Below are 11,995 nucleotides of genomic sequence, written 5' to 3' on the forward strand. Positions count from 1 at the left end.
TAACCAGGCTTAATTTCAAAATTGTTTGCATTAATGGGAGGTCTTTTGATACTTTGGTACAAGCCTTGCAAGAAAGGAACTATATAATCCCGCAAGGATTTGTTCTCTTCAAGAATCTGATTAATGGCATTGTTGCCATTATTGTCGTTGTCTTCAACCATTGTTTGGTTAGGAGTTATAGCTTGCAAAATTTCCCTTCGAAGTCTATGAAAAATTCTTTATATCTCTGGATCAAAGGGAACAACATTCAAGTTTCTTCCCCTTGGCATACAATGACCAAAGATATCTAAAACTAGAAAAAATAAAGTTTGAAGCAAGACTAACTTTCCTTCGTATTAATATTAATAAAAATTCTAGAAAATAATTTCCCTAACAACGACTCCAAAAACTTGTTATTTATTTTTCTACCCATGCAAATATACATATCGAACAGATAATATAATGGCAAGTAGAATGTCAATCTCACAGAAAATTGATTTAAAATGTTGTTAAGTACTAAAATTATAACAATTTAGTCTTATCCAAACAATCGAAATTAATTAATTAATTAAACTAAAAATTAAATAAAACTAAATCACAAATAATTAGACTAAAAATCATAGCAATAATAAATAGAGAAAAATCAATTTAAATAAGCCTAGGATTACAATGTCCCTCACACTTCATCTAAATCTTACCTCTCTCTCTCTTAACTTATTTCAATAGATTGACTTGCTAACTTAAAGTTCTCAATTATTTATAAGACTCTCTTGAAACTCTTATAAAAATATCTATTTTAATCAAAACACTATATTCCTATATGAATTGAAATTAATAGACTCATTAAGTTTAGGCTCTAATCTTGGCTACGTACGACATATAGGTATATTCCTATCCTATACACAAATCAATTTATTCATCCAAACAAATAAATGTGATCATATGCTATTCCAATCATGGCCTACACTAAACTCCCTTAGCCATGTTATATTTAGGTTTTCAAATCAATTTAATTGGTAGCCAAGCAATTAAAAGCATTAAGAACAACTTGGAATAAACAAAACAATACCATTGAAAATAAGCGAGAAAGAGATTAAAAATTTAAACTATATGTGAGTATAATTGCAATTCTAGAGAAAAGAAATTAGCTACTTATAATTGAAATAAAAATCATTCGAAATTTAACCACAAAAAATACAAGAATAATAAAAAGTATAAGGAAGAAAAAAACAAAGATTGTTAGTCTTGATCTTTAGTCTTCCATTTTGGAGGCTTGGCTTCTTGAATTTCCGGTGCTAACTTCTCTAGAAAAAGGTCAAAATACCCACTAAGTCCCTATACTCATGCATTTTGTTCAATTTAGTCACTATACTCCAAATTGAAGTAATGTAGTCCCTTGATTTTGGGAATTGCTTCAATTTAGTCCCTCCCTCTAACGACATCCAATTTTGTAGTTAAAAGGATGACATTAGCGTTGACATCAGTGTTGATGTGGCACATTTTGATAACGTGGCATTAGGGATGTCACGACCCGGAACTCCCCATCGAGCCCGTGACAACCGCCGCGAAGCCTCAACAAACATTCTTCACCCCGAATGTCGATCGAAACCTCGCAAGGCTCTCGTATCAGCTTTCGCACTTCCCCAGTGAGCAATAGTTATCAAATAATCAAAATACGAAGGATTACAAATCATTTCCAAATTATAACATAACATATTGTTTTTTTTTTTTTTGCTCACAGGGGCATTTTCGTCATTTTTATCGAAAACCTTGAAACTTGCTAAAAATGTAGTAGGTAAGCCGAAAATATATATTTAATGATTAAAAAAAATTAAGGATCTAAAACGCTCATTTGAAGTGAAAATTTGACCATTTGAATATGATAAAAATATTCAATAAAATAAACTATTTTCTTGTAAAATAATTTTCATAAAACTATCGGTACATAATTCTTATAGCGTAAAAGATAATTATATTCATATATACTATACAGCAAATAACCAAAGCATAAAATTTCTTTTAAAGTGACACGTGGGCCCATATCTATCCAAAATGCATCGGAAGCTGGAAACCTACAGCTTTTACCGATTCGAGTCCAAATGAAGGTCCTTGTTCAAGTCAGCTAACTACAAAATTCCCTGAGCCTGAAATGTGAGGAAATGAGGGTGGTGAGATTATAAAATCCCAGCGAGTAAACAGATACCATCTAAACTATCTAAAGTCGAGTAAATGGAGACAATTAAAATAAATCATCATACTGTAATTTCATTACCATTCAACTCATTTCAACCAAATAAAATCAATCCATAAAAATCGAGTAATCAACTTGGCTTATGAATTTCTTAAAACTTTGGCTAGTGCCAAAACTCATACTCGGTGATACCTTGCGCAGGGCATCTAACCGAGTCCGCCAAGGCTGTTAAAATTTTGTGTACACTTAAAATATATTTTTGTTTGAAAAAAATACAGCCGTTCCTTAGCGTTGGCTGAGTTCCCCTTCACGTGGTGGTTTGGCGTGAAGTGAACCCTAAGCTATACCCCAGGAGATACCCTACGCGCCTCTCCGTTCGAGGTAATAATATAATGGAGTTTACCGTGCCCCTCTAATAGGCTGGTCCACGGAACCCCCTCTGCAGTAAATAATTAATATATAATCCACCAATCAATAAAATTCATTCTAGCATGTCATGGCAATTTATCACAACCTAGCCTCTCAAGGCTGAATACACAGTATAAATAATTATAACACCAAAATCAGTTTAGCCATTCATGCTCATTTATTGTCATAAGCCATTCAATTCAAAACCATAAATTTGCAACACAAACTAGCAGTCTCCAATTACTCTATTTTCAAAACCAATATTCGATTTTTCAGAAAATTTATAAAATCATTTTATAAAATCACAATTTCCCTTAAAACATAACAATTTACCATTTAAACCCATTTTTCATAAAATCACATAGTTGTATAAAACTACTCTAGATAATTAAGACGATAATAAGTTTACTCACAATGTCTAGAATGCAGACTTTCGAAGCACTCTGTCTACTGGTCCTCAGATGTAATTTTCTTGCCTTTATTGGAGGACTCACCACCTTGACACAGTACAAAATCGAGAATTCACTAAGTTGGTACTAAATCAAAATTAAACTAATTTGGACTACCAATGCATGATATGGAATGCAAAAATGCACTGGTAACTATCTAAATCCGGTATTAGCCTAATTCGTCTTATCACCCGATTAAATTCCTAACGGGTTCGTTTAAACTCCAATTTAATTCTTTTCAATTTCTATACCTCAATTGCACCCAAATTAACTTAATGTCCCTCAGTGTGATGCAAATTATCAGTCCCAATAGTAAATTACGAAAATACCCCTAGTGGGTAAAAATTCGTATTTTTGCTCCGAAAATTCCCATTATTTTTCTAGGCTCATAATTCATTATTCCTTAACCAATTCTCCTAGAATAAAATCAAACTCATCCTCACTCACTACATGGTAAATTCAGCCATTAATGGTTGGGGGAGAAAATAAATTCTTTTCTTGTTGTTTGGTTTCTAAATATGCTAAACTAACTAAAAACACTAACATAAATTAAAATCAAATAAATCCAACAACTTTCTCTCTCCTAACCCATTTTTTCAGAATTGAATTCATCATGAAAACATGTAATTTAATCATGGAAAATAAAGAGAAATGCTTGGGAATAAGAAAACTCAAGCTTAATAGAAAAAATCTCACCTTTTTCACTTAATTTCCTTGAAAATTCACACTTTTTCTTTGATTTTCTCTCTCTAGGGTTTTGTTTTCTCCTTTCTCTCTCTTGTTTCTTGCTTGGCCGAATGTTGAAGAAGAAGAATGGGTGGGCTGATTTTTTTTATGCATTTTTATTGTTTAATGAAATAATATTATTTTATTCATATTTTAAATATTTTATTAATTCATTTCTTTTTTCTAGCCATCCACTTGTCCTATTTTCTTTCACCATGCATTCCCTTTGACTTATCCAAGTCTTAAGTGATATTTCCAGATTTTTCCAAAGTTTTGGTGGAGCAAATTTTTCAAAATTACACTTTTGCCCCTGAACTTTTCAAAAATTACATTTTTACCCCAAAAATTGAAAATTTTCCATAATGCATAATTTTCACTCCTCATACTCATTTCACACTCCAAATAATTAAATTTGATCAAAATCCTTTCAAAAAATTAAATTTTCGATTCCGATTGGTAAAATTACCATTTTACCCTTTTACTCCAAATTATACCGAAATTAAAATTTTTCACTTCTAAACCTCAAATCTTACTCCAATAAGTCAAATGGGGCCAAAAATCTTTTCTAAAAATTTCCATTTTGTCCCCAGGTGGCAAATGACCATTTTGCCCCTAGATAGCGAAAATTCCAATTTGACTCCAAATTGATCCTCGAACTCCGAACCACCATATTAACCCATTCTGGGACTTTAAAATTCTTAATTTCATTGTAAATTCTCTATTTGATCTAGTTTGAGGCTTAAATCAACTTTATTGTACCTCTAGGTACAATACCGACTTTTGTAAATTTTTCAAGACTCTCTTAGCATGTAAACATGCTATCCACCACATGTATGTCATCACAAATATTTTTGTAGAGTCGGGCTTGTCATCTTCTCCCCCACTTGGATCAACCATATGATCCTCCTTCTTGATTGACTTCGACATCCGGCTAAATATTAATATTTTAATATTATTTTATTAATAAAATATTATTTTATTCTAAAAATTTTTATCTTGTCTCCTTGGTACCAAAAATACCTTATTATGCCTCACTTGACTTCCAAATCGCCTTTTATCTCACAAATTCTCCTCCGATAAAATTATTATTATTTTATTATTATTTTCTCACTTGCAAAACATTTTATCCTAAACTACTCCTTTCGTCTTTTATCACTTCTAAACATTTTAATTGACTTCAATTTGCATTCGATCAACTTTATTTATCACCATATCAAAGTATGGGGTATTTCAAGGGATGTCAACGGGTACCCTATAATAGGGTACCTACAAGTACCCAACTCGATTAAACTAGATTAGGGTACCTAATAAATGGGTTTTGGTAAGGTTTGGGTAGTGATTTCACTACCTGAATCGAGTTCGGGTAAGGTTCGAGTATCACCTTAGGGTACCCGTTACCCGAACTCGATTATGTTATATTCAGGTTTGGCGAGTTCCCGCCCCGAACCCGTTTACAACTACCCGTTTATATATTTTTTATTATTTAAATAATTAAATAAAACTGATGTTGATTGGATTCGAACCCAGGTAAGGAAAAAAGACAACCAAAGTCTATACCATCTTGAAGAGCAGTTTCTTTTGTTAAATGTTGACAAAAATATTAAAAATATAGTTAGTTAAATTATTAATGTAATGACGTTAATATATATATATAAAAAATTATTAGATTACTTAGGAATAAGATTTTAATAATTTTTTAATTTAATCAGGTTTTTAAACAAGTTAGGGTGATTATAGGGTGGTAAAAATGTAATAAGGTTAGGGTTAGGGTAGTAATTTTAAAATTATTCGGGTAGTTAATAGGGTTAAGGTAGTTGATTTTTTATAGGGTTAGGGTTCGGGTACCTCAAAATTATAAGGTACCCGACCTATTGACATCCCTACTTCGCATGCCACATGGCACTGATGTGATGACATGGTAGTGACACGTGACACTAATATGATGGCATGGCAATGCTGATGTGGCAGTAACATGCTGGCATGTCAATGCCATGTGGCAAATAAAAAAGTTTCCAAAAAAAAATTTTGTGCCACGTCATAGGGACTAAATTAAACAAAAATATATAGTACAAGGATTAAATTGAATAAAAATATATAGTACAGGGACTAAATTGAACAAAATTGAGATGTTGAGGAACTAAATTGAAAAAAATATTTGAAAAATACAAATCTTTAAATAGATGATAGATACACTTATTAATAAACCAAATCTTTAAGTGCAAAAGATTTATGGTGTAAAAAAATATATATAAATATTTTCTTACTTGAGTATTTAAATCTAGAATATGTACATTAATTTATCTCTTTTGCAAAAATTAAGTTTGAAATCTCATTTTATAAAAAAGTTTCAAAAAAAATTTCATACCTAAAGTCAAATTTAGATGAATAACTACATTATGTTAGAATAAAATAATATGAAAAGACTAAATAATTTTTTCTTTTATTTATAATAGTAAAAAAATTTGAAATTTTTTTAACTTAGTTTTTAACTTAAGCTGAACTCATATTCGTAAAATAGGTTGATTTAGTTTTTTCTTTTAAAATAAAGAAGAACGGAGCTGTGGAGTTAGTGATGATTATAAAAATAATCCTTCATTCTGACTTGTTTAATTTGGGCATGGCATAGAATCTGAGTTACTTCACCCCTTCAATTTTTTATTTGTTTTTAATGTTTTTATTTTGTTTAATATTTCAAGTTATATTTTTTACTTTGAAATTTCCTGGATTAAAGACTACATTTATAGTTAATAGAGTTAAATATAATTGTAAATATTTGTATAATTTCATTTTGTATTTATAATTTTTTTGTAGATCCAAATTAATAATTTAAATTTAAATTTAACAAAATTTGATTGTAACATTTGAACTTAAATAAAATCATTTTATAAGAAATTTTGAGTAAATTTTAAAAAAAATGTAAATTGGGTAAGAATTGAATAATTTCAAAAGCATAGGTATTTGTAAATTATGAAAGTTGTAACTAAATCAACCTATTTGGCTAATTTGAGTTTAGCTCAAGTTAAAATTAAGTCAAATAAATTTCAAATTTTTATACTATTATAAAAAAAAGAAAAAAAATTATTTAGTCCTTTGATATTATTTTATTCCAACATAATACAAGTTATTTATCTAAATTTGACTTTAGGTATGAAATTATTTTCAAAATTTTTTTATAGAAAGAGAATTTAAACTTAATTTATGTAAAAAATATAAATTAATGTACATATTTTATAATCAAATAATCAAGTAAGAAAATATTTATATATACTTTTTAACACCATTAATCGTTTACACTTAAATATTTAGCTTATTAATAAGTATATTTATCATCTTCTTAAAGATTTGTATTTTTTAAATATTTTTTTTAATTTAGTCCCTCAACATCTCAATTTAGTTCAATTTAGTCCCTGTACTATATATTTTTATTCAATGGAGTCCCTATGATGTGGCATAAAAAAAGTTTTTGAAAAATTTTTGATATGTTATGTCGAGTCTCTTTATTAATTTCACATCATACCATAAGTGCCACATGGCATGCCATGTCATCAAAGTGTGCCATGTCAGCGCTGACATAATCTTTTTAATGGCAAAATTAGATACCATTACAAAGAGGGATAAAATTGAAGCAATTTTCAAAATTAATTAACTAAATTTATTCGATTTGAGTACAGAGACTAAATTGAATAAAATGCATAAATACAGAGATTTGGTGGGTATTTTGACAAAAAAAAAACTAAAAACTCTTTCTTTTTCTCCCTTAACCTAAACCAAGCATAATTAACTATTTATAGAGGCTTATAGTAGGTGTTAAAACCACATTAGGACTCCTTTATCTTCCAAAACATGCACCAGCCCGCAACCTTCAGCATATGGGCTAAAAATATAAAAATTGGGTTCGACTCTGTTGCCAAGGCCTTTAATGCTGCAGCTCTAGCTTGGCTTTATGTTTTTTGCGACACTATCAAATTCCAATGTAATTTTCTCCAACGTAGAAGTAGAACTAGGCAAGTATTCTTCATGAAAGTTGTAGCTCTATCTTTTATCTTTCCAATGAAACAAAAATAACTTCATTTGGACATCTGGAGTGGAAGTTATGCTCAAAATATCACAATATGTACGAATAGAGTCTTAGTCCTTTAAACACCTTTCTTCACCAATTTGTAGTCTTATTTCTTAAAGTCCTACAAAAACATTAAAACTAATAAATAATAACTAAACTAAAGCAAATAAACATAAAATAGGATAAAATAAAATAACTTAATAAAAATAAACCAATTAGAAAATAACAAAAAATATTTGAATTTTAATCTAAACTCAAAAACTTAGTTAACTTTTAAGAACAAAATGAGACAAAATAATTCTATAAAATAGAATTATCAAACACAAAGGTTCTTGAAGCAACACAAGAGTGAAAATAAGAGAGAAAAAAAGAAAGGAAAGTTTGAGAGAAATGAAATTTTATTCCCAAACTTGATGTGTTTTACAAATGAACATAAGGAATATTTATAGGCGTAACTAGCCTCCTTATCTAACTTATCTATAATTAAATTTTAAAATAAATGACGAAGGCATTCAAATTTCAATATTCACTTTATCTATATCATTCAAATTTGGATATACACCCTATCTGGATAAAAATTTAAAATACATCAACTTATCTACACTTTTAAAAAATTATGCAAACACTACTACCTTTTGGTACGCGAATGAGCTAGCTTGTCTATTGGGTTAGTCAACTGACTAGCCTAAGTTGTTTGCCTGTTAGGACTAGGAGTGAGCAAAGTTGGTTACGGGTCGGTTTCGGTTGATTTTTAGTAAAAACGATAAAAAATTTCCACCAAATTAACTGACCAAACCGCAACCTCCCCAAAATCTATTTTGGTCAATTTTTTGGATAGGCGGGTCGATCGATTGCAATGCGATTTTAGAAGACTGTGGGCTTAGTTTGATTTGAGTGAGAAACACCGATAATAGGCACCAGTATGGCTATATGAGACGGCTGCCGGCTTAGGGTTCAATTGGAGAGGCAGGAGGTGGCAAGGAAAAGGAGAAAATAAGGGGTGTTGGGCCGTCAGGGGAAAGGGAAAAAATATGAGAGTTAGGCTCTGGCGGTCTGCAGAAGTGAAAAGCAGGTTTTGGGTCTTTTGAGGGTGAATTTACTCTTTTACCCTTATGGGGGGTGAAAGGGAAAGTATTTAATGAGGGGCATTTTTGTACTTCCACCATCCATGAAAACCAAGGTAGTCATTGGTCGGTTTAGGGGGGAAAGAGTCCCCCTTGAGGGCCGAGTCGATTAGCCGACGAGGCCTATTGGCATAACCAACGGTTGCTATTGCAACCGACCGCTGTACATTCCTAGCCAAGACCGTTGGCTGGCTTGGGCTATTGGTCTACTTGGGTTGCTGACGTGCTTGATTATGCTACTGGCATATTGGCCTGCCCAGCTGCTAACCACTCGACTCATGACACGATGGCTTGGTTGCTAATACTGTTTCGACTTTTTTTACATTTTTTGCTTATCTCAATTTTGGTTAGTAGCCCTCTTTCCTTTTTTTTTTTCACAACTATGTCAACAGCTCTAATATGATACTAAAAATAGTAATAGTATATTTTTCTCATTTTCTTTAGTCATTTTTTATATGTTTCAAAATAATTTTTTATTATTCGTAGACACTTAATACTCTTTTTTATAAAATAAAAAATTTCTATTTTGAATTTATTGCTATTAATATATTAGGTGGCACCTAAGATAGAGTATGTCTTAGATCGTGAATGTTATAACATCCTTGTAGAGTTACCTAGACTTGACTGAAAAAGACGAGGTGGGAAGGTCAGTCTGGAAACAAGACTGATCCTAAGCTTGGCCCATAGTAACGGCCCGTAATACAAGCTGAACATTTTCTACCCATTATTTTAAGGGCCTACAGAGTGAGCTCTCCAGGTCTATTCAATAAATCAACCCAAAATGAGCCTACTTTGATGACTTGGCTGCTACACTATCTCGGCTTGTTGGTTTTCTTCTGAACTTGGTTTTGGCTAAGTAGTAGCCCTCTTTTATTTTCTTTTTTCACAACCGAGTTAGCAACTCTAACATAACAATAAAAATAATAATAGAATTTTTTTTTCATTTTTCTAAAATTTTTCAAAATAATTTTTTAGACACTCAATACTCTTTTTATTATAAATTTATTTTTCCTAAAATTTATGTTACTCTTTTATATAAAAATATTAAAAGAAATTTAAATTTCAATATAAAAATAATAATTTTTATATTAAATTTGATAACAATCAAAGAAAGAGACAGTAGTATTTTGTTAGGCAAAAGATGCTTTGACAATTTTTATGTTAGTAAATAAGACGTGCTGATATGGGTGAAGGGCTCCGCTGATTGACCGACATGCTCGTGGCAGTTGATAGATACTTTGTGAGAAGTGGAGGCATAAGGAAAGGAAAGGAAAGAGGAGACGATGGGAAGCGTGCCTGAATTCCTGTAAAAATTCAGGCTTTTACACAAGTGAAAGTGAAAGTGACTACCAATCACATACAATCTTTTTTTTATAATAACCAATCACATACAATTAAAGTTGGAGTATTTTTATTTTCTGTTTGCTTTGGTGTAGTGAATCGATTGCATCTAGATATGCCGGGTATCCTGGTGGCAAGCATTCAAGCTGCGCCGACTGCAAAATTATACCACGTCATTTTCACGTAATCTTTCAACTAGTATTCTACGTCATAGATTGATTTATTTTAAATGACAATCTTTCTACAATCTATTTCTCCTTATTTTCTTTTGTCCACCTGATAAAAATTTTTGAAAATATGAATGACACGTGATATTAAAATTTGTTCAACTCATTTTTAATGTGAAAATGTTTTCTAAAAATATTAAAATCGATATAAATTTGAGTTGAGATATATTTCTCCTTTCTGTAATTAAAAAATAATATTTTTTATTATATAAATATATTTTTTAAATTAAAAATGTGAGTTAATAGACATTATAAGAAATTGGTTTTTTTGGACAAAAACGTTGATGTAATATTTTTGGAACGGAAAGAATTCGTGTCTGTCTCCAGTTCGAAACAGAGGAGAAATGAACAGCCGAAAGATCAACTACACTCATCCTATGGTTACTGGTTGCAGTAGCAGTGATGATGAAAATGAAAATGTTGGTAACAAGATAAAGAAGCAGAGGGCGTGACATAAGCAATAATTACTCTGACCTCACTCTGGTTGGAAGTGTGGCTTACAGCGTAGATTTACCCAAATAAAGCGGGTTTTTGACAGCGGCGCCGCCCCAAACAGACTGCAACAGAAAATCAAGAAGCAACAGATTGGCAATAGTGACTTTGATTTTGTCAACAGTTAATAGTTAATAGCAACAGAGTCATAAGGCAAGGAAAGAAACTGAAGGGCAATAATCTCATTCTCCACGCCAAATTAATAATGATCCCAATAATAATAACACCACCCTACGCTCCCACCTTTGATATTTGTTGCCGATGGAGGGTCCCACCTCCATATATTTAATAGCAACATTGTTATTTAAGGTAGAAGTTAAATATCTATCATAAACAAATAATGGATCAAAGATAAAAATATTTCAAGAGCGATCTAAGTGCCTCACTTTATACGGATTCATACTATTTCTTTCTTTAGAGTTTTAAAACTTGCTACTAAATAATTCTGCTAGTCAATTAAGTAATAATGTTTAACTATTTATATATGGCGTATATAAAATCTTACTAATGGGATTCTAACTCAAGTCTAATTACAAGTTCGATAACGTCTATGTGGATGTATTAATGGGTTTGGGTTCAACAAGAAATATTGAAATCTGAAAGAAAGATATGCGTAATCCTCATAGATCTCTTTACAATTGTGAGTCCAAGTCCATAACATCTAATGACTAATATTTTATTTGAAAACTTTTTTAATTTAATTTTATTATTTTAATTTCTTACAATAATTAAGAAATCTTATTTACCTACTAAATTACAATAACTTTCCATCAATACATTTGCAACTCATCCATCCAGAGAAAAGAATTATTAATAAGGTTCATTTCATTATAATTTTTACTAATCACTCCTGTCACCATCTCATATTTTTCATAGATTTTACGGATAAATAATTTTCACTATCACATCCAATCTATTTAGTATCAATAAATGATTTTCATTCTTTCTAACTTTCAAAAAAATGTTTTTTAAAAATATTTGTATATAATATTATTATC

General features: G+C 30.6%; 1 long non-coding RNA gene across 1 annotated transcript; it reads right to left on the bottom strand.

The window, feature by feature from the left end:
- Window positions 1-1,922: 1,922 nt before the first annotated feature.
- LOC148762521 (uncharacterized) lies at window positions 1,923-4,040 on the bottom strand. The gene is made up of 3 exons (XR_016026497.1): window positions 3,724-4,040; window positions 2,992-3,075; window positions 1,923-2,123 (listed from the first exon to the last, which is right to left on the bottom strand). It is a non-coding gene; the product is annotated as an uncharacterized LOC148762521 (long non-coding RNA).
- Between the last annotated feature and the right edge of the window lie 7,955 nt (window positions 4,041-11,995).

Source organism: Theobroma cacao, chromosome 5 (genome assembly GCF_053813885.1).
Source record: "Theobroma cacao isolate CCN51 chromosome 5, ASM5381388v1, whole genome shotgun sequence".
In the NCBI taxonomy this organism is placed as follows: Eukaryota; Viridiplantae; Streptophyta; class Magnoliopsida; order Malvales; family Malvaceae; genus Theobroma; species Theobroma cacao.